Consider the following 20,152-nt stretch of genomic DNA (forward strand, 5'->3'; position numbering starts at 1 on the left):
GCTCAACTGACTGAGCCACCCAGGCGCCCCTCTAACAGCACTTCTTATATATATGTGTGTGTCATTGATGAGCATATGCTCAAAATAAATGACCATCATCCTCTTGATGGAATCACTTGTTTCCCAGGCCACGGTGGACAATGATGGAAACAACCCCACCATTTTTAAATTTTAGGGGGCTGATGAGGTTTTATAAACAAACTGGCCAAGGAGAAACTTTTCTGCGTTGTTATGATGGCCTCTACTTATTATACTATCCATTTCATGTGGTCTGTGCAGGAAACAGCAAATTCACTGGGAAATGCAGGAGGGAGAATAAAGAAAAAAATTAAAGTAAAAAAGTATTTTTATTATTAAATGAATACAAGTATCTCTTTAAAAAACAAACCAACAGGGGCACCTGGGTGGCTCAGTCAGTTGAGTGTCCGACTTTGGCCGGGGTCATGATCTCACAGTTTGTGAGTTTGAGCCCTGCATCGGGCTCTGTGCTGATCGCTCAGAGCCTGGAGCCTGCTTCAGATTCTGTGTCTCCCTCTCTCTCTGCCCCTCCCCCGCTCACACTCTGTCTCTGTCTCTCTCTCAAAAATAAACATACATTAACAAAAATTTTAAAAAAATTAAAAAAAAACCCAACAAACAAAAATGACTAGTAACTTTAGAGTATGACCATGTACGGGGCGGCAGCATTTTCATGAAGACAGTAATAAAGTAGGGGCAATTTTGGATATTAAGTAGTGTATGTGGTAGAATGACCTAAGGTAGGAAGCCTTGCCAGAGCATCTGAATTTACACACTAGGATTGGTGTGTAAAACCTAGGTTTTCGGTGGGTGAATGCTCCAACATTTTGGGGCTTATTTTCAATTTAGGAAGTGAAATTTCCATTCAGATCACCTAACTTCTTACTTTACTTGCTACTTGGTCAAGTAATTTCAACAGAGGGCAGTGTTAAAAACAAGCACTTTCCCTTTAAGGGAGATAATTATTTTGGAACAGTTAAGAAGGCTAACATAGTCATATTAGAAACCAATGAAGTGACAAGGGCAATTATGAGTGTCTGGTGCAATGATCATCCATTTCTTATGCATCTTTACAAATTTCTAACCCTGACCTCACGCTCACCTTCTCACATGGAGTTCACCCTCACTATGTCTTTCCAGTCCTGGGGAAGCCACTGTCTCATGAATTCCTCAATCCCCAGATGAAATGAAAATGCCAAAACAAGGAAGGAGTCTAGGATACGCTTCCAATCTCCAATCCTTTCGAATGTTTTGCCCTGTTCAGTGAAACAAAGTAACCATCAAATAATAAGGGTAAACTATGAAAATTGTTTTAAGGAAAAGTGGAGGCGCATTCCCAACAAAAGCCACAAAGGAGCACTGGACAAAGTCATACATCCATTATATTTGCGTAAATTAGAAAGTCATATTATTTACACAGTAGTTGAATATTACTGCTGAATATAATAGATGTTACTGTTCTAAATATATTTCTGGAACTGCAGAATTTGTGGCCATTGTGTATTTACGTACCTGGCAATTATCTTACCTACTAGACCACTCTAGACTGGCAAGGGAGCACTAGAAAAATTATTCAAAGTGTCCAACTTCTTTCCCATCTTGAATTCCAAGCTTAGACAAATAGTTCTAAATCAAGCTAACCAAGATAATTCCCAACTTTTGAATAAAGGTAGGTATAAATAAACATTTTAAATAACTTTCTTTCATTATTATAAGATGGACTTTGGCCTTGGAAAATGTGGGATGAAAAATGATAGCTAAAGTTGGGAAGGTTGATTAGGCACACAGCTATGTGCTGCGGAGCGTGTTAAACATGTAACATACAGTATCCCAATCACACTATTATTATTAGCATTTTACAAATGAAGAAACAGAAGCCTCACAACAGTTAAATGGCTTTCCAAAGTCATCTGGTGGAACTGGCATTTGACCAGTCATTGCTGGCTCTGAAGATGGAGTTCTTAACCATTACATAATGCTGCTTTGAAATGTCACCAAACATTTACAGAAAAAGGCATGCAAATATTTGGCAGAAACTGGCTGAGCATATGCAAATTAAGCCATAATTGGTCTCTTGGGGAAGCATGGGGGTGAGGCCGGTGCTGGAATGTGGATACTCTAGAGGAAGATCCCATCTCTTACACCCTGAAGGTTCAGCACGAATGACAGCCACCTAGGTGGTATGGCCTTCCTCTTGGACAGCCAGGTCCAGAAGCACCTGCTAGCCCTTCAGACATTTCAGACAGGTAACTGATGGGGGGACAGGATTTCATAGACTATGCTTCCAGAGACCAGCTGTAGCTCCTCTGAGATCAGGGTCTGTCCAGTGGGGAAATGTTGTTAATTTGTATGAGACCAAATTTAAACTGTTCCATCAAAACATGTTTTTGACAGCATATACGTTTGAACACACACACACACACACACACACACACACACACACACACACACACACTGGATGTTTGAGTTAAAGAGTGTTTCTACAAGTTCAAAAACTAAACTCAGGCAAACTTGGGGGGTATTTAATTGTTGGATGTTTCAAAGGTAATAGCAATCTGATAATTGTTGTTATTTAATTACATTTTTGGCAAAGTCAAACCCAAATAGTTATTTATGATTTCCAAGCAACGAATCCACTGGGAAGAAAAAACACCCAGGAAAAATGAGGTACAATGTAATACAACTTCCAAGAAAAGCAACCACTAAGTATAAGTCATGATCCAACGGTTGGATTTTTTTATTAGAATCTAAAGATCACTGGTTTGTATTTTCTCTGCAAGAACAACTTCAGGCATCAAGTCCCTATATGAAATCACACTGTTCCCTCTTTTTTTTTTTTTTAATTTTTATTTATCTTTGAGAGAGAGAGAGAGAGAGAAAGGAGGGAGGAAGTCACAGAGATAGGCAGAGACACAGAATCTGAAGCAGGCTCCAGGCTCTGAGCTATCAGCACAGAGCCCGACCCGGGGCTTGAACCTACAAGCTGTGAGATCCTGACCTAAGCGAAAGTCAGAAGCTTAACCATCTGTGCCACCCAGGTGCCCCGTCACACACTGCTCCCTCTTTTCTCACCTCCCTTACTCAATAATCAAAGGGTTTTAATTAGTAGCTTACCCTAACTCACGGTTTCCAAGTGTATTAAAACCATGCCTCACACAAGACGTTATTCTAGGTGTTCTCTTTACAATTTAATACTCACAACTGTCTTGTGCTATTATTATCTCCATTTATATGAGGAAACTGAGGCATGGAGACATTATCTAACATGTTCCAGTTCCAACAGGTAGTAAGTGGTGGTGCAACACGTGAATCGGCCTTTCTGGCTCTTGCGTTCTTAATCACTCGACTCACACCTGTCAATTTTCATAATTTTACCTCTGTTCTTTTGCCGGTGATACTTGCAAACCCTTCAGAAGCATAAGGCACCTTCTTCTACTCCCTCACCACACTCCCTCTCAAGAATCCTTGTAATTATGTGCTCTAGCTAGAGGATTTATTAGTTATTTCTATATTTCCCAGGGATCTAAAGTGCCTGCTATTTTTCTTTTCGAAAATTATGCTTCCAAGGGATTTCCCTTTTCCCTAAGTCTTTGTTAGGGGTTGGATGCTACCTACCCCTCCCCCTCCCAAAAATATGCTGAGGTCCTAACTCTTGGCAGGTGGTGAGTTTGTGAATGTGACTTTACTTAGGAATAGCATCTTGGCAGATATAATCAAGTAAAGATGAGGCCATTGGAGTAGGCTCTAATCCAATATGACTGGTGTCCTTATAAAAAGAGGAAAGTCAAGGGCACCTGGGCAGCTCAGTTGGTTAAGCATATGACTCTTGGTTTCGGCTCAAGTCATGATCTCACAGTTCATGGGATCAAGCCCTGCAGGGAGCTCTGTGCTGACAGCGTAGACCCTGTTTGGGATTCTCTCTCTCCCACTCTTTCTGCCCCACACCCCTGTATGCACACGCACGTTCTCTCTCTCAGAATAAATAAATAAACGTTAAAAAAGACAAGTGCCAGAAGAAACAGGCACACAGGAAAACCACCATGTGATGACAGAGACAGAGAATGGACTCACGCTACTCTATGCCAAGCGATGTCACCAATTCATGGCTACAGCTGAAAGTCAGAGACAAGAAAAAAATGCCACCCAGAGTCTCAGAGGGAGCGTGGCTCTGCTGACATTTCTGGCCTTCAGAAAGTTAGGAGAATGAATCTCTGTTGTGCTAAACCACCTAGTTTATGATACTTTGTTTTGGCAGTCCTGGGAACTCATGGAGTCTTTTGAATTCTAGTTTTATTCCTTTGTGTTCTACGGGGCAGGGCAAAATGGACACATCCTCAAAGGGATTAGCAACTATGTAGTTATGTGATCTACTCCAATGGCTCTTTGCCTGGCCTGCCAAACACACAAAACAAATGAAACTACCCAACCAAGCAACCAAATAAACCTTCCTTAGCAAACTTTTCCCACAATAACTTGACTTTTACTTCCTCTTACGGACTAACCAAATAACTCATTAGCATCAAAAGGAAATGTACCTTCTTGGTTCTCTATTTTAACACTGTGGGCTTGCCAAGGTTCTCTCTTCGACCTCTGTACGTAATAAAGTATCTGTCTATTACATTTCAGTGGCTGTTTGAAAAGAATAAAGTGGAATAGGGCTTTACAAGCTTTATCTTACTTCCTAAGTACCACAGTAATGGTTGTCACTCCTTTATTAGTACAAATCCTGGGAACAAGGCATTATCCTCAGCCTACATGCACATCCCAGTATCTGGAGGGGGCATAGGAAATGTTGCAGATCTGAATCCCACCCCTCATTCATACCATTTAGGAAAGAGTTACATATGGAAAAAATTAGCTGTAACAGAAAGATAAAACGATTAATGGGAAGACCTTTTACCTCAGTCCACATATAAAGAAAACTTCAAAAGATTTCTCTATGGTTAGGTATTTGCTTATATTGACTTGGGATTTTACAAGTAAAACTTGGCTGTATTTGAATTTTGCAGTTTATTCTTTTTTTTTAAATTTTTTTTTTAATGTTCATTTATTTTTGAGAAAGAGACTAAGTACAAGCGGGGGAGGGCAGAGAGAGAGAGAGAGAGGGAGACACAGCCGCCGAAGCAGGCTCTGAAGCAGGCTCCAAGCCGTCAGCACAGAGCCGGACGCAGGGCTCGAACCCACGGACCGTGAGATCATGACCTGAGCCCAAGTCGGACGCTTAACCGACTGAGCCACCCAGACGCCCCTGCAGAGTTTATTCTAAAGGCAAACTTCTCCTTTATGTACACTCACATCAGGTATCTATCACTTAAATCACACATTGAATATCTTCTACTAACTATCACTTAAATCACACTATTGAATATCTTCTACTAACATTTTTTTTAATTTTATTTTTTATTTTTTAAAATTCACATCCAAATAGGTTAGCATATAGTGAAACAATGATTTCAGGTGTAGATTCCTTAATGCCCCTTCCCCATTTACCCCACCCCCTTCCCACAACCCCTCCGTTTGTTCTCTATATTTATGAGTCTCTTCTGTTTTGTCCCCCTCCCTGTATTTTTTTGTTTCCCTTCCCTTATGTTCATCTGTTTTGTCTCTTAAAGTCCTCATATGAGTAAAGTCATATGATTTTTGTCTTTCTCTGACTGACCAATTTCACTTAGCATAATACCCTCCAGTTCCATCCACGTAGTTGCAAATGACAAGATTTCATTCTTTTTGACTGCTGAGTAATACTCCATTGTGTGTGTGTGTGTGTGTGTGTGTGTGTGTGTGTGTGTGTATATATATATATATATACCACATTTTCTTTACCTGTTCATCCCTCGATGGACATTTGGGCTCCTTCCATACTTCGGCTTCCTTAAAATTTTTTTAATGTTTATTTATTTTTTGAGAGAGACAGACAGAGCATGAGCAGGGAAAGGGCAGAGAGGGAGACAAAGAATCCGAAGCAGGCTCCAGGCTCTGAGCTGTCAGCACAGAGCCTGACGTAGGGTTCGAACCCATGAACCGCAAGATCATGACCTGAGCCGAAGTCTGACTCTTAACCGACTGAGGCCACCCAGGCTCCCCGAATATCTTCTACTTTAATATGCGATAGGATGAAGACATGGTTAGAATGCTTTTACAAACCTTCATTTTGCCATATTTGAGTATCCAATTTCCGATTTCTATCATTTCAAAGTGGCTCTGCCTTATTTTTTGTGGATAAAACTGTACACTTTAATTTTCCACGAATATTATGTCTACCTTTCTTAAGAAAGTACTGTATTACAGGTGCAGACCTAATATTTGAAATTCTAGTGAGTATACATCCAGGGAAACACAGGGCAATAAAATGTTTTAGTTTTGCTTTTTTTTAAAAAAAATTTCAGTAAGGGGAAGGATTGGTTTTTTTTTTTAGCTGCTTTTCAAATTTATGTCAGCAACCCTGTAGCTTCCTTTAAGAATTTTGCCTGTTTGTGACATATTTTTAATTCTTCTACAGAATTCCCATAACCAGAAGAATTGGACCAAAAGGCATTTTTCTTGTCCCCTCTTTAGACAGAGTAATGGCAGACTTTTCAGCATTCAGTTCAGGTCAATCAAAAGCTCCTTTTCTCAAAAATCTCATCTGTCAGTATGCCAGCATTTGGAACGATTTCCATTTTGTCCATAAATTTGGTTAAAAGCACTGAGCTTCGTGCTGGAACACAAATGCATGTCTCTGAAGCAGGTAACTTGGCAATCTGGAAGTCTATACCTGTATAGCCTTTTTTTTTTTTTTTAATGTTTATATATTTTTGAGAGAGAGAGAGAGAGAGAGAGAGAGAGAGAGAGAGAGAGAGAGACAGCGCGTGTTAATCCAGAGAGAGAGGAAGACACAGAATCAGAAACAGGCTCCAGGCTCTGAGCTGTCAGCACCAAGCCCGAGGCGGGGCTCAAACCCACGAAACGTGAGATCATGACCTGGGCCAAAGTCAGCCGCTTAACTGACTGAGCCACCCAGGCACCCCCTGTACAGCTTTTTATAAAGAGAAATTACTTTCCTTCACTGTCTCACTTGTTTCCCACAGTAGTACTGGGAATAGAAGTGGCTAATATTTACTGATCATTTATTACGTACCTACTACATATTGTGAAGCGGAAATAAAGTTCTCCCAACAACCTGATGAAGTAGATTATTTGTGTTTTTCCTATTTTGCAAATGAGAAAACTGAGGTTCAAAGGTCTACGTAGCTTGCCCAAAGTCATACACAGCATGTAAGTCATAGAGCTGGGCTAAAACTTAGGTGTTCTGACTCTAGAATCTGAATTTGGGGACTGAATTGCGAGTCTCACTTTATAACTGGAGAAACTGAAGCTTAACACCCTTGCTGATTTATATAGTTAGGAAATATCAAGGCAGGGATGGGAATTCAGGTCTCCCTGATTTCTGGTCAGCTGGTCTTTCCTGTAGGCTAGACTGTCACCTCTGTCCCATTCATCAAAAAGGGTTCATAGCATCCCTCCTGTGTGCCTGACTTGGATACAACAGTGAACAAAACAGATGAACTCTGTGGTCTTAGAACTTTCATTTTCATGTGTGGGTGTAAATGAACATAAACAAAGGAATAAAAGGATAGAAATTTTTCAAAACGCTAAGAAAAAAATGGAAATTGTGATATATAAGTGCCCGAGAAATCTCATTGCCATTGTCACCCATCATCACATAAACTCCACTCATTTTTCAAAGCAGTTAGCTATTATTCGGAAATGTTCTGCAAGAAGAAGTCGTGTGTGTGTGTGTGTGTGTGTGTGTGTGTGTGTGTGTGGACACACACACACACACACACACATGTTTTAAATTAAGTTCTACATCCAGTGTTGGGCTTGAACTCACAACCTGAGATCAAGAGTTATACGCTCTATTGACTGAGCTGGCCAGGCACCCCAGTCGTGGTAGATTTTTATATGAGAGACCAGGGGACTCTTTGAGTAGGAAATTCTCCCTTGGACATATGTCTAATGCCTGATGCATAATCTCTAAGGCAGTGAAAGAGTACTGGGCTCAGTGCTCTAGTATTTTTTTTTTCTAGTATTTCCAGTATTTTTACTGATGAGTGGAAGTCTAAGATAATCATTACCTTGGCCATTCAAACTCCAACTCAGAATATTTACACCTCCTTTTCAATTATGGTAAAAGAAAACATCTGATGTCTGGTAGTGATGATTGAATATGTCTTAACTGGACTTACATTTGTGTTTATGCACACACACACACACACACACACACACACACACACACACTTGAAAGAAAGTATAGAACAAACTCTGAAGCCTTTCTGATTATCAGAAAACATAAAGCAAATAAGTTGTTAACAAAAGGAAGTAGAATAAACTGAACTAAGAATATGAAGTTGAATAAGCTTAGCAGAAAAGTTGATCTCTAAAATATGTACATTTAATTAATGCTATCATTCTGGAGCAATCTTTCTTTCAACTCGGTTTAGACAGTTAGGTGATGTTCTTTCTTGCTTTTCCACATAAGCACTGTCCGTAATCTGACAGACTTCTGACAATTTGCAGAGTGCTGCTGAGTCTCCAATGTCAGTTTTTAATTCAGTGATGACCCCGTTATCTCAAGTAGTTCAGGTGGTGTTCTCTTTGATTAAAAAAAAATCCATCCTTTCAGTCTTGCAGAGGTGTACTCCTGCTTTTAATTCTTCTTTACTTTTTCTGCTCCCAGCCACGTGGCTACTTTGCCCCTCAGCCTTTGATAGAGCGGCCCCAGTTTATTGTGCACATTTGGCAAGCTTCTCTTGAACTTACCCTAAGGCTCTTGTTTTGTGGTATATATTGTGGCGTGTTTTTTGGCAAAGAAAGCCACTCAGAGATTGTGTAAGTGAATTAAAGGCACAGAGTTAATACAATGGGACACTGTGCCCTTGAAAAGAAGCAAGGAACTCTCAGTGTGAGGATATGAACTGATCTCCAACATATATTAAGTGAACACAGCAAGGGGCAGAATAGTTTACATAAATAATTTACCTTTTATATAAAGAGGATATACATTAAAATACATACATTTTGGGGCACCTGGGTGGCTCAGTCGGTGGAGCTTCCGACTTCGGCTCAGTTCATGATCTCATGGCCTATGAGTTGGAACCCCACATCAGGCTCTGTGCTGACAGCTCAGAGCCTGGAGCCTGCTTCAGATTCTGTGTCTCCCTCTCTCTCTGCCTCTACCCTGCTCACTCTCTCTTTCTCTCGCTCTCTCTGCAATAAATGTTTTGCTTTACATTTTAAAGAAGGATGAATGGAAGGAAAACACAGACTAGTGAAGGTGACCATTTATAAGGCAGGAAACAAGATGAATGGGGAAGTAGAGTTGGGATTTAAATGTTTCATTGAATACCTTTTAATATCATTTTGATTTTTTAGCCATATGAATGTACTACCTTTAAAAAAGATTTGACAGATCTTGGTAGTGGTTATAGAAATCTATACATGTGATAAAATTCCACTGATCTATACACTTAAAAAAAAAAAAAAAGCAGGGCATGAGATCTAAATAAGATCTATGGTTAACAGTATTACACCAATGTCAGGCTCCTGGTTTTACCAATTGTGCTATGGCCCCTTAAGAGGTTATCACTGGGGGAAGTTGGGCAAGGGGTAATGAGAATTCTCTGTCCTGTTTTTGGAACTACGTGAGTCTAAAAGTCTTTCAAAACAGTTAAAAAGCAAGTTACCGAGCTAGCGGGGCATTTCAAAGAATCAAAAGAAATAAAATAAAACTTCTGAATAAACTTCCAAACGAAACTTCTAATGAAAGAGGGAAGGAAAAAAGATAAGTAACACTTAGAAGAAAAATGAGGGGGGCGGATCTAACCACTAATCCGATAGTGAATTCAGGGACACGAAAGAGAATTGGAAGGACGCATGGCAGGATACAACTCTTCCCAGTAAAAGCAATTTCTCTGTGTCCTCATCCTCCTGCACATCTCCTTCTCTCTGGCCCACTTCTCTCTGTATCATCATTTCTATCCCCCGTGTCTCTCTGCCCCATTATCTCTTCTACAGTCTTCTTTCTGTCAATCTCCCTTTTGTGTGTTTTTCTCCCTTCCTCTGTCTTTTTGTCGCCCTTTCTATCCATTCCACTCTTCAGCTCCCGGATTTTCCATCACTGCTACAATCCCGTTCAATTTCTCCTTTTCTGGCCCTTCCTGTCCTTTCCATTGTATTCCATTCCCTTGACTTGCGCTCCTCCAACATCTGCTCAGCAGATGACATACGTACTATTTGGCCATTGGTATTTATAGCCCCACCCAGTCCCATTTCTGCATGGCCTCTCACTTCAAGTAGCCCAAACGAACTAATTAGATATGTTGGACCCGTGTTTCAAATTCCTGCAAGGAGTATCTAAGTGCCTCTGCCAGAACTGGTGTCCACCTCCGGCCGCGGCCAAGAGAGTTGTATTATTTGGCTTGTGCTTTGTTTATCGTGGACTGTGGGCACTGGCTCTCCAGGGCAGTCTACAGCAAGAGCAGATACCTCAGTCTACATAACGGACGGAAACAGACTAACAGATAAGGACAGGGAAAGCAATCTCCAGGTCCGATGAACTAATTTAGTCTGAGAGGAAACATCTTTGTCTTACTTCTGAAGTGTTCAGAAAGTATAAATAATTCCGACTGCAAGAAAGTAGTTGAACGATAGTAAGTTCTTACAGAATGAGAAACAAGATAAAAACAGCACGATCTGAAAATGCGAGACTTACTGAGCTTGTTGTAAGAACTGCTTGAGTTCGGTTTCAAAGTAAAAGCAAACACCAACTTAAAGAGAATCAGCATTTTTTGAGGAAAGCAAAAGAACGGAAAATGAATGTAGAGAAATAGTCTTGATATAGATGACCACAGCAACTTCAAAAACTGAAATATCACAAAGCCCACTGACATCAGGCGAGGAAAATTATGGGGCGCATGGGTAGCTAGGTTGGTTAAGAATCTGACTCTTTTTTTTTTTTTAATTTTTTTTTCAACGTTTTTATTTATTTTTGGGACAGAGAGAGACAGAGCATGAATGGGGGAGGGGCAGAGAGAGAGGGAGACACAGAATCGGAAACAGGCTCCAGGCTCTGAGCCATCAGCCCAGAGCCTGACGCGGGGCTCGAACTCACGGACCGCGAGATCATGACCTGGCTGAAGTCGGACGCTCAACCGACTGCGCCACCCAGGCGACCCAAGAATCTGACTCTTGACTTTGGCTCAGGTCATGATCTTATGGTTCAAGAATCTGAGCCCCTCATTAGGCTCCATTCTGACAGTGCAGAGCCTGCTTGGGAATTCTCCCTCTCTTCCGCCCACTCTCTCTGACCCTCTTCTGCTCACACTCGTGTGTGCCCCCCCCAAATAAATAAACTTTAAAAAAAAGAGGAAAATCTTGCTGTAAACCTTCCCCATTAGCTGATTTCCAAAAATGACTGGTAATATCGTCTATTCTGCCGAGATTGACATCAATAAATAAAGGGGTGATGCACAAAACTGAATTTCTGAATTTCCAGCCTTTGTTGACCATCAGATTGACTAGGAGAAGGTTTAGAAGATAAAGGTGGCTGTGCCCACCCTAGGTCTATGCAAACAGAATCACCAGGAATTGGGGAAGGAGGTCTTATCACCTAATTTGCTGTAAATCTCACCAGCGGCTCAAGATGCAGATCCCGAATTGAGAGTAGCTGTTCTCAAGACCCAAGGAGAAGGTTCCACGGTAATTCTTGGCTGGCTTAAAAAATTGAAGATGGGCTAGTGACAGTCTAAGTTGTCCCAACAATTGAAGTGATTACCTTATTACAATGGGTATTAGAAAAAAGATCAGAGGAGCACCTGGGTGGCTCAGTCGCTTAAGTGTCTGACTTTGGCTCCAGTCACCATCTCATGGTTCACGGGTTTGAGCCGCACGTCGGGCTCTGTGCTGACAGCTCAGAACCTGGATCCTGTTTCCGATTCTGTGTCTCCCTCTCTCTCTGGCCCCTCCCCTGCTCGCACTCCCTTTCTCTCTCTAAAATAAACAAACATTAAAAAAATTTTTTAATAAAGAAAACAAGACAAAGACGAGATTAGGTGTAAAGGCTTAGACTCAAGATCAACATCTGTGATAGAGCCAACCGGGCCCAGTAAGGTCTGCCCCCCTTTTGCGTCATCCTGTGTTACACTCCTGCTTCTTTTCTAAGCTCCAGCTACATGGGCTTCCATTGTCTTCTTTGAACGTGCCATGCTATCTTCTACCTCAGAACTTTGGCACATGCTGTTCCATCTACCTGGGGGGTCCACCCTCCTTTTCTCTACTATGGTCAAGTGAGCACTTCGTCATACTTTGGGTCTCAGTTCAACCACAGAAGCCTTCCAGACTTCTCCAATTAGGTTATTTCCTTCCTAAAGCCTCCGATTTCACGGTTTCCTCCACCTTTCTCTGCGTCTCGCTATGGTTAAATTTTTCCATTTGGTTATTGGATGAACAGGCCTCCCCTGTGATAACAAGCTTCCTAAGGGCAGCACCTGTGTCTGTTCACCATTATCCTGAGCACCTAACACACTGTGTACACATAGTAAGTGCTATAAACTGGATGTTTATATCCCCTTGAAGTTTACATGTTGAGGCCTAAATCCCCATTGTGATGGAATCGGAGGTGGGGCCCTTGGGAGGCGATCAGGTCATGAGGGTAGACCCCTTGCAAATAGGATTTGTGCCCTTATCTGAAGAGACACGAGAGAGGAGACTGCTGTCTCACTACAGGAGAACACAATGAGAATACCGCCGTCTGCAAACCGGGAAGAGCACCTTCCCCAGGAGCTCCCCAGGCTTGCACCCTGACCTCAGACTTCCAGCCGCCACAACGGTGAGAAGTAAGGTTTTGTTATTTAAGGTACCCCGCCTGTGGTATTCGGTTATAGCAGCCTGAATGAAGACAGTAAGCATTCAGTAATTATTACTATAATCAGTGTAAGTATATTAATATACAGGCACACAGGTGGGTCACTCGTATGTTAAGTTGGGAAGTGCTTCCATCTGGACAAGTGTGTTTACCAGAGACCTAAGAGCAAACTGACTAAAATCTAATGCAGGAGGTATTGTTCAGTAGATGTCTTTCTGAGCCCTTACACATCACTTGTTACCTTGTGTTCTCTTCAAGGGTAATCTGAATACATAAAACGGATTCTAACTTTCTGTGGCTGAATAGCACGAAAACATCTAGATGAATTTCCATCAGATCCAAGGTAATGTTTGGGATTATGTGGTCTGTATAGAGATTTCAAGGTACATGTGACAGAAATTCATTTAGGGGGCTTTGGGGAACAATTCAACCGAGCAGGCAATAATCCCCTAGAGAGGCTAACACTGAAATTCAAGAGGATATACCCATAAAGAGACATACACACGTTTTAAAATGCTTGAGACAGGAACAACACACATGGATGCCAAATACATAATCAAGGAAAAAGTTAGGAGGGCCAGTGATCCCGACTGCCAGGGCTGATTTTATGGTGGGGCTGCAGCTCACACGGGCCCCTTTATGGAGTTGGGTTTCATGATATAAAATAACTCTGATTTATTGGTTTCTCCATATTGATTCCCATGCACATTAATAAGGTTCATTCGCCAAAGATAATTAATTTGATCTCTTATGAATGTAGACTCAGAGGCTTCTGCTTTATATCAGATGATATTTTTCACGTCCTGATTTATATTACAGAAATAACGTATGTTCTTTGTTTAAAACTGAAATAATACAGAGGACTTTGAAACAAAACAGAAAAGCTCCTCTTTGAATCTCTACCTATGGGGTAAATAGGTTTAACAATGTGATGTGTATTTTTCCAAACACACACACACACACACACACACACCCCACTGTGACCATGCTACCACTTAAACTCTTCCTCAGAAACTTCTGAAGTATTCCTTTATATTTAAAAACTATATCTTGAGAACTAAAAATCAAGATGAAAGCATTGATTTTGCTAACAGGAAGCAGAAAAAAGAACTGCTTTAAAAAGGTAACAACCCACAGAATCCTACCTTTAGGATTTATAATCAACATTAGCAATAGGGACGATGATTTGTTTCAGTCTCCACAAATGTAGAATCTGATTTGAAATCCCTATAAAATTAACTCCCTCCCTATCATTAAATTTAAAATACCTTATGTTTACATTTCATTTTGCAGTCCATTATCTTACTCAACTCTCACAACAAACAAATTTAACAACTTGGGGGGGGGTGCTCTGTAAAAGCAAAAAAAGTGAGGCTCAGAGAAGTTAAGCAAGTTGTACAAAGACACACAGTGAGTAAGTGGGAGACAGGATTCAAATCTAGAGCTTCTGACTGTAGTTATTTTTTTTCTTAATTCATTTATTTATTTTGAGAGAGAGAGAGAGACAGAGAATGTGGAGGTGTGAGCAGGGGAGGGGCATTGGGAGAGGGAGAGAGAAAATCCCAAGCAGGCCCCATGCTATCAGCACAGAGTCCGGCGTGAGGCTTGATCTCACAAACTGGGAGATCATGACCTGAGCCGAAATCAAGAGTCAGACACTTTTTAAAAAAATTTTTTTAAATGTTTAAATATATTTGAGACAGAGGGAGACAGAGCGTGAGTCGGGGAGGGGCAGAGAGAGAGGGAGACACAGAATCCGAAGCAGGCTCCAGGCTCCGAGCTGTCAGCACAGAGCCCGATGCGGGGCTCGAACCCACGAACCGTGAGATCATGACCTGAGCCGACGTCGGACGCTCCACCAAATGAGCCACCCAGGTGCCCCTGGAGCTTCTGACCATAAATTCACATTCTTCCCTGTAAACCCATGCTCTAATATGGCAGCCACGAGCCACCCGTGGCTATTATGTACTGCAGAAGTGGCTATGTCACTCAGGGAAAGGAGTTTTAGTTTTATTTATTTTTTACAGTTCATTTATTTATTTGGATAGATACAGAGAGATCAGGGGAGGCGCAGACAGAGAGACAGAAAGAGAAAAATTCCACACTGCCAGTGCAGAGCCCGATGTGGGGCTCGAACTCACAAACTGTGAGATAATGACCTGAGCTGAAATCAAGAGTTTGGATGCTTAACCCACTGAGACACCCAGGAGCCCCAAATTATTTCTATAAAAAATTTTTTGAGTTTATTTATTGAGAGGGAGAGAGAGGTACAGGGACAGAGAGAGAACGAGAGAGAATCCCAAGCAGGCTTCCCACTGTCAGCAAGGAGCCCGATGAGGGGCTCAGACTCACAAACCCTTGGGATCATGACCTGAGCCAAAATCAAGACTTGGAGCCTTAACCAACTGAGCCACCCAGGTGCTGCTAATTTTATTTAATTTAAAAATAAAAATAATATAAAATATTTTTTCTCTAAACACAACCTAATTATTTTGGCATTTTACTTTTATCACTGAAAATTTAGCATCAGAAGACAGATGCATTGTAAGTGTAACAGACACAATGGATTTCAAGACTTGGTATAAAAATAAGAATGCAAGACATCTCATTAACAAATTTGTATATTAAGTATGTGCTGAAATGATACTTTGGATATATTGGATGAAATGAGATATAATTTCACTTTAACTTTTTAAAATGCGTCCACATGAAAATTTAAAGTCAAGCATGTGGCTTGCATTTGACTGATGTTGTTCTGCATTACACTGCCCTATCAATTCCATAAGCATTGGGAGAACATTGTGTATGGTATTAAAACGTGAATTTTTGTTGTTGTTTATTGCATACTTTGACCATCACAGATAGTGTCAAGTATTCCCTAAAATAAGGGAAGAACTAAGCAAGAATAAAATAAGTTTCTCTCAATGGATTGGTAATGTTTCTCTGAATGCATTTCACTACAAATGAACAACAAAAAAAATCCTAAATCTTATTCGATAGTGTTGCAGAGAGATTCCCTGCTTTGATCAAGTTCTGCTTCTTTGTGTTTTTTTGACAAGATTTGCTTTCTCCCTGCCCTCCTTTATAAAAGGGCTGGAGGGAGCATCCCCCAGCAGGCCTCAAAATGAAATGAAAAGGGCCTTTCTCACCCCAGTTCTCAACCTAGAAATTGATCTTCAGTTTCCCTCATTGGTCTCTCGTGACTAGCTTCTTTGCCCTGCCTTCCATTTCCACTGAAAAGCTTGAGATACTAAGTAATTACAAACGTTTTATGAAGAGAACAATAGTTAACGTTGATTAAACCCATGTGCCAGGCAACAAGCTGTGCCCTGTCATATCCAACATCTCATTTAATCTTTTACAGACGTCCAAAGACGTAGATGCTTACCTGAACCATGGGACTAGGAGTGGCCAGCTTGCCCGTGATTAAATATCAAAGACAAGGTCAAGGTTTGAGCTCTTACCCATCGATCCTGAGTATATACTGTGAACCATGACATTCTAGTCAAGATCAAGGAAACTAAAGAGGTTGCTAAGAGGGATTCTTAATCTCGGGATACGTATATGAAGAGTATACGACATTTGATGTAATGGATATAGAAAGAAACTACAAATGTGCCCAGGTTTATTGTGGCTGGGAGAGAAAATGGTAACAGAAGAGTATAAGCCATGAATGGAGGTTGAAACCATGTTTGTAAAAATACAGCAATAATGTTCTAAAGATTTTGAAAGGTAAATTTCTCTGAAATTTTTCTAAAATCATTGTTAGAAGCCTTATAGACTTCCAAGCCAAGGGAATTGTTCAGCTTAAAAAAAAATGTTTATTATTTATTTTTGAGAGAGAGAGGGAGACACAGAATCTGAAACAGGCTCCAGGCTCCGAGCTGCCAGCACAGAGCCCGAGGCGGGGCGCGAACTCAGACCGTGAGATCATGACCTGAGCCGACCGAAGTCAGATGCTCAACCTAGATGCCTGCCACCCAGGCACCCTGCGATTGTGCAACTTTTTAAAGGATCCCGCAAAGATTGCTTTCCCTCAAATGTAAACTCCTCTCCTGGGAACTTACTTTTTCTCTCACATCTTAATGGATCTCCCTCCAAGCAGGCTGACTACCTTGAGTTGGCTCAGAGCAAATGATGAGTCCGTGCCATACTCGTCTCCTTGTGTGCCAAAGTAGCCAAACCGTCCAGTTATTCTACCTATTCTAATCCCACCCAGAGGAAGAGCCACCTTTCCCAAAACACTTCCCACAAATGTCCACATTCTCCTTGTTCACTCCCCTTAAGAATGGTTCTGTTGCCCCCTATTTTACCTGTGGTTATATTCTCTTCTGGTTTGAAGTGCCCTGGTTCATGCAGCCAGCTCCTATATATTTTAAGGAAAAATATTATCACCTGCCACTCTCTTATCTCCCACTAGACAATTACCAGCTTCTTAACGGCAGGGAATGCATTTTAACTGTTATTCCTCGCAGAGCAGCGGACCCAGGATTCTCTAAACAAACATGGTTATTTGGAAGGAAGCATTCAATCCAGTGGGATTTGTGGGTTTAGGGACATCAACATCACTTTGGGTTATAACACTATGAAAATTCTTTAAACGTGATCCAGATTCTTTCTGTACGGAATGGACCTATTGTGTTAACATGCCCTACCTTACGTGTGGATCCTCCTCTAGCCTCCATTCCTTCTTTTAGGAAAGGACTTATTTAATAAGAGTCTTTCACAAGTAGTGCTTACAGTGGTTAAGAGTATGGGTTCTGCAGGCAAAGAGACTTAGGCCAAAATCTACCTCCATCGCTTACTCGCTCTTTGGTCTTACAGTCTCTAGGCTTAATTTTGTTTTTCTTGTACCACGGGATCCACAATACTGCCCACCTCATAGGGCTGTTATGGAGATTAACTGAGAGCATGCTTGTAAAAGGCTTAGCATAGCACTGGACAGGTAAAGTATACTCTGTGTATGGATGCTAGAACAGTGTTCTCAAAGGTATCTTCCAGGTCTAGTAACTATTCATAATTACATGGCCAATTGTATCGAAGATGGGATAGTATCTTACGGTCTATAACTCTGGTTCTAAATATCTGTTAGTCTACTAATGTCGTAAGGGAAATTTCAATGTGATTTAATGTTATTTCAATTGAACAAATATATGTTGAGCTCATACGCCTGTCGAACCGAAAAGTCTTCATAACTGAGATGGACAGAGCTAACGTTCCTTGCACATTTTATATGGGCCAGATTCTGCTCTAATCCTTTTATACACATCCTTTCTATTTGATGTTCACGATGATCCTAGAATCATTATTCTTCCCATTCTACAGGTCAGAAAAGTAAAGCTTAGCTGGGTGAAAAATAACACATAATCGAAATTGAAATTCAATTGAAAGTGAGTTATATCTTCAGGAAAAAATGTTTTTTGTTTTTTTTTTAAAATGGCTCATTCCATTTTGGGTTACAGTTTTAGATTTATCTATGCTTGACATCCGTGGGCTTGATCATGAGTAATTTCTTTTTATAATTATTTCTCATATACAGATCAAAGGTTACAAATTAATAGTTAAACATACTGGGGAGCGTACATTCTTTTAAGAGCAGCAATATAGATATCAATTAAATAGCAAATTAGATATACCTTTTGACTTATGTGCAAAGAAGAAACTTGCTACAGTATTAAAGTGTTTTTAACTACTGGATAGTCAGGTAATTAGGAAGCTGTCAAAGCTTGTTATGTTATCTTGTAGCAGTTGGTGTTAAGAATATTTCTTGCTACTTGTGTCTGAATGGGATGTGGTTAATATGCAGCTTTAGTCAACAAAGGTTCAAAGGGGACGATTTAATTATGACTCCGTAACTTCTTAATTTTCAATTATTATGACACAAGGGAACTGCCCTTCACAAAGGGCAGTTAAAAGACATTTTGCCACTTGCATAAGATTGCAGAAATAGACAAATTTGATCAAGCATAATGTTTACTGTTCGCTTATTTTTGAGTGTTGCAATAAGTCTCCAGGGTGTGTGCGTTTGTGTTAACACGAGAGCACAGGCTGATGAATAACTTTTCCTGAAGATTATTTCACAGAATACTAATGCTAGTTTCAAGGCATGTTAACAGGTCTTCCTAAAAAGCACTTTTGTAGAAAAAAATTAGAGAAATATCGGGTTAAATAAAGCAAAAGTAGCATTGTTTTCTTACAGAATTTCCCTGAGACTTCAGTGATGTATATAATAAACCATCAAGGGAGTTAGTATAAAAAGTATCCAAAGTTACTGGACCAGAAGATCTTACTTTGTTTTTCTATAATGCTTTGTAATGGGTTCAATGGCATGTTCTGTGCATTATATTGCTGTAATGGAGAAAAGCCCTAAACATAGGGTCAAAACACCTAGGTGCTCCAGTTTTGTCATGTACAAGACTAGTGGATCGCTCATTCATTCTTTCATTCATTTCCACTTAGATGAATCACCTCAAACTGAACCTGAATAAAACATGATTTTTTTAGTTTGCCCTACAAATCTTTTTTTTAAAAATTTTTGCCTGCATAATCATAATCGCTAATACCGTCATTCACCCAGCAGCTCAAGAACCAAGGAGGCATCCTTAATTTCTTTTTCTCTCCTCCCCATCTATAAAATTTGAAGGCTTACCTCCTGAAACATTTCTCATATCCAACCATTCCTTTCTATGATCACTGTTACTCCCCCAAATCTAAGCCATAACCATTTCTTGTCCAAACTGCTGAAGCAGAATATTCTAAATGTTCTCCCTACTTCGTCTCTTGTCCATCTTCCATATGGCAGCCAAAAAAGGTCTTTATCAAATAAAAACTAGCCATGCCAAGCCTCTTCTAGGAATATTCTAGTGGTTTCCCATCGTTCTCACACCAACACCCAAAATAAGTTTTGGGGTCAATGTAGATCTGACTCCAAAGGGCAAGCAGTAAATCTTCTAGGAAGTAAAAGTGAAGACTATCTTCATGTAAAGAGATTTTTACAATCGGATACAAAAAACACAGGCCATAGCAGAAAATTCTGTAAATTAGACCACAATAAAATTAAGAACGTCTATTCATGAAAAGATATGAATAAAAGAGTGAAAATTCAGCCTACACAGTGGGCTTTTATTAGCACATTGAGTACACAGAGAATCCATGTCTAATCCTTACAAAGAAAACAACAGCTATAAGTCATACAAGAAGCGGAAACAACCCAACAGAATATGGGCTAGA

General features: G+C 40.5%; 1 protein-coding gene and 1 long non-coding RNA gene across 5 annotated transcripts in view; one reads left to right on the top strand and one right to left on the bottom strand.

Moving 5' to 3' along the window:
• TAFA1 (TAFA chemokine like family member 1) overlaps positions 1 to 20,152 on the bottom strand; it is a 508,553-nt gene that overhangs the window by 216,625 nt on the left and 271,776 nt on the right. The window lies entirely within an intron of this gene.
• LOC121016743 (uncharacterized) overlaps positions 12,041 to 20,152 on the top strand; it is a 28,908-nt gene continuing 20,796 nt past the window's right edge. For both annotated transcript variants that reach the window (XR_005784419.1, XR_005784420.1), the window contains exons 1-2: positions 12,041 to 12,913; positions 13,181 to 13,265. This is a non-coding gene — a long non-coding RNA (uncharacterized LOC121016743). The remainder of the gene's footprint in view (positions 12,914 to 13,180; positions 13,266 to 20,152) is intronic.

This window comes from Herpailurus yagouaroundi, unplaced genomic scaffold, assembly GCF_014898765.1.
Source record: "Herpailurus yagouaroundi ecotype Mexico unplaced genomic scaffold, PumYag 213, whole genome shotgun sequence".
NCBI lineage: Eukaryota > Metazoa > Chordata > Mammalia > Carnivora > Felidae > Herpailurus > Herpailurus yagouaroundi.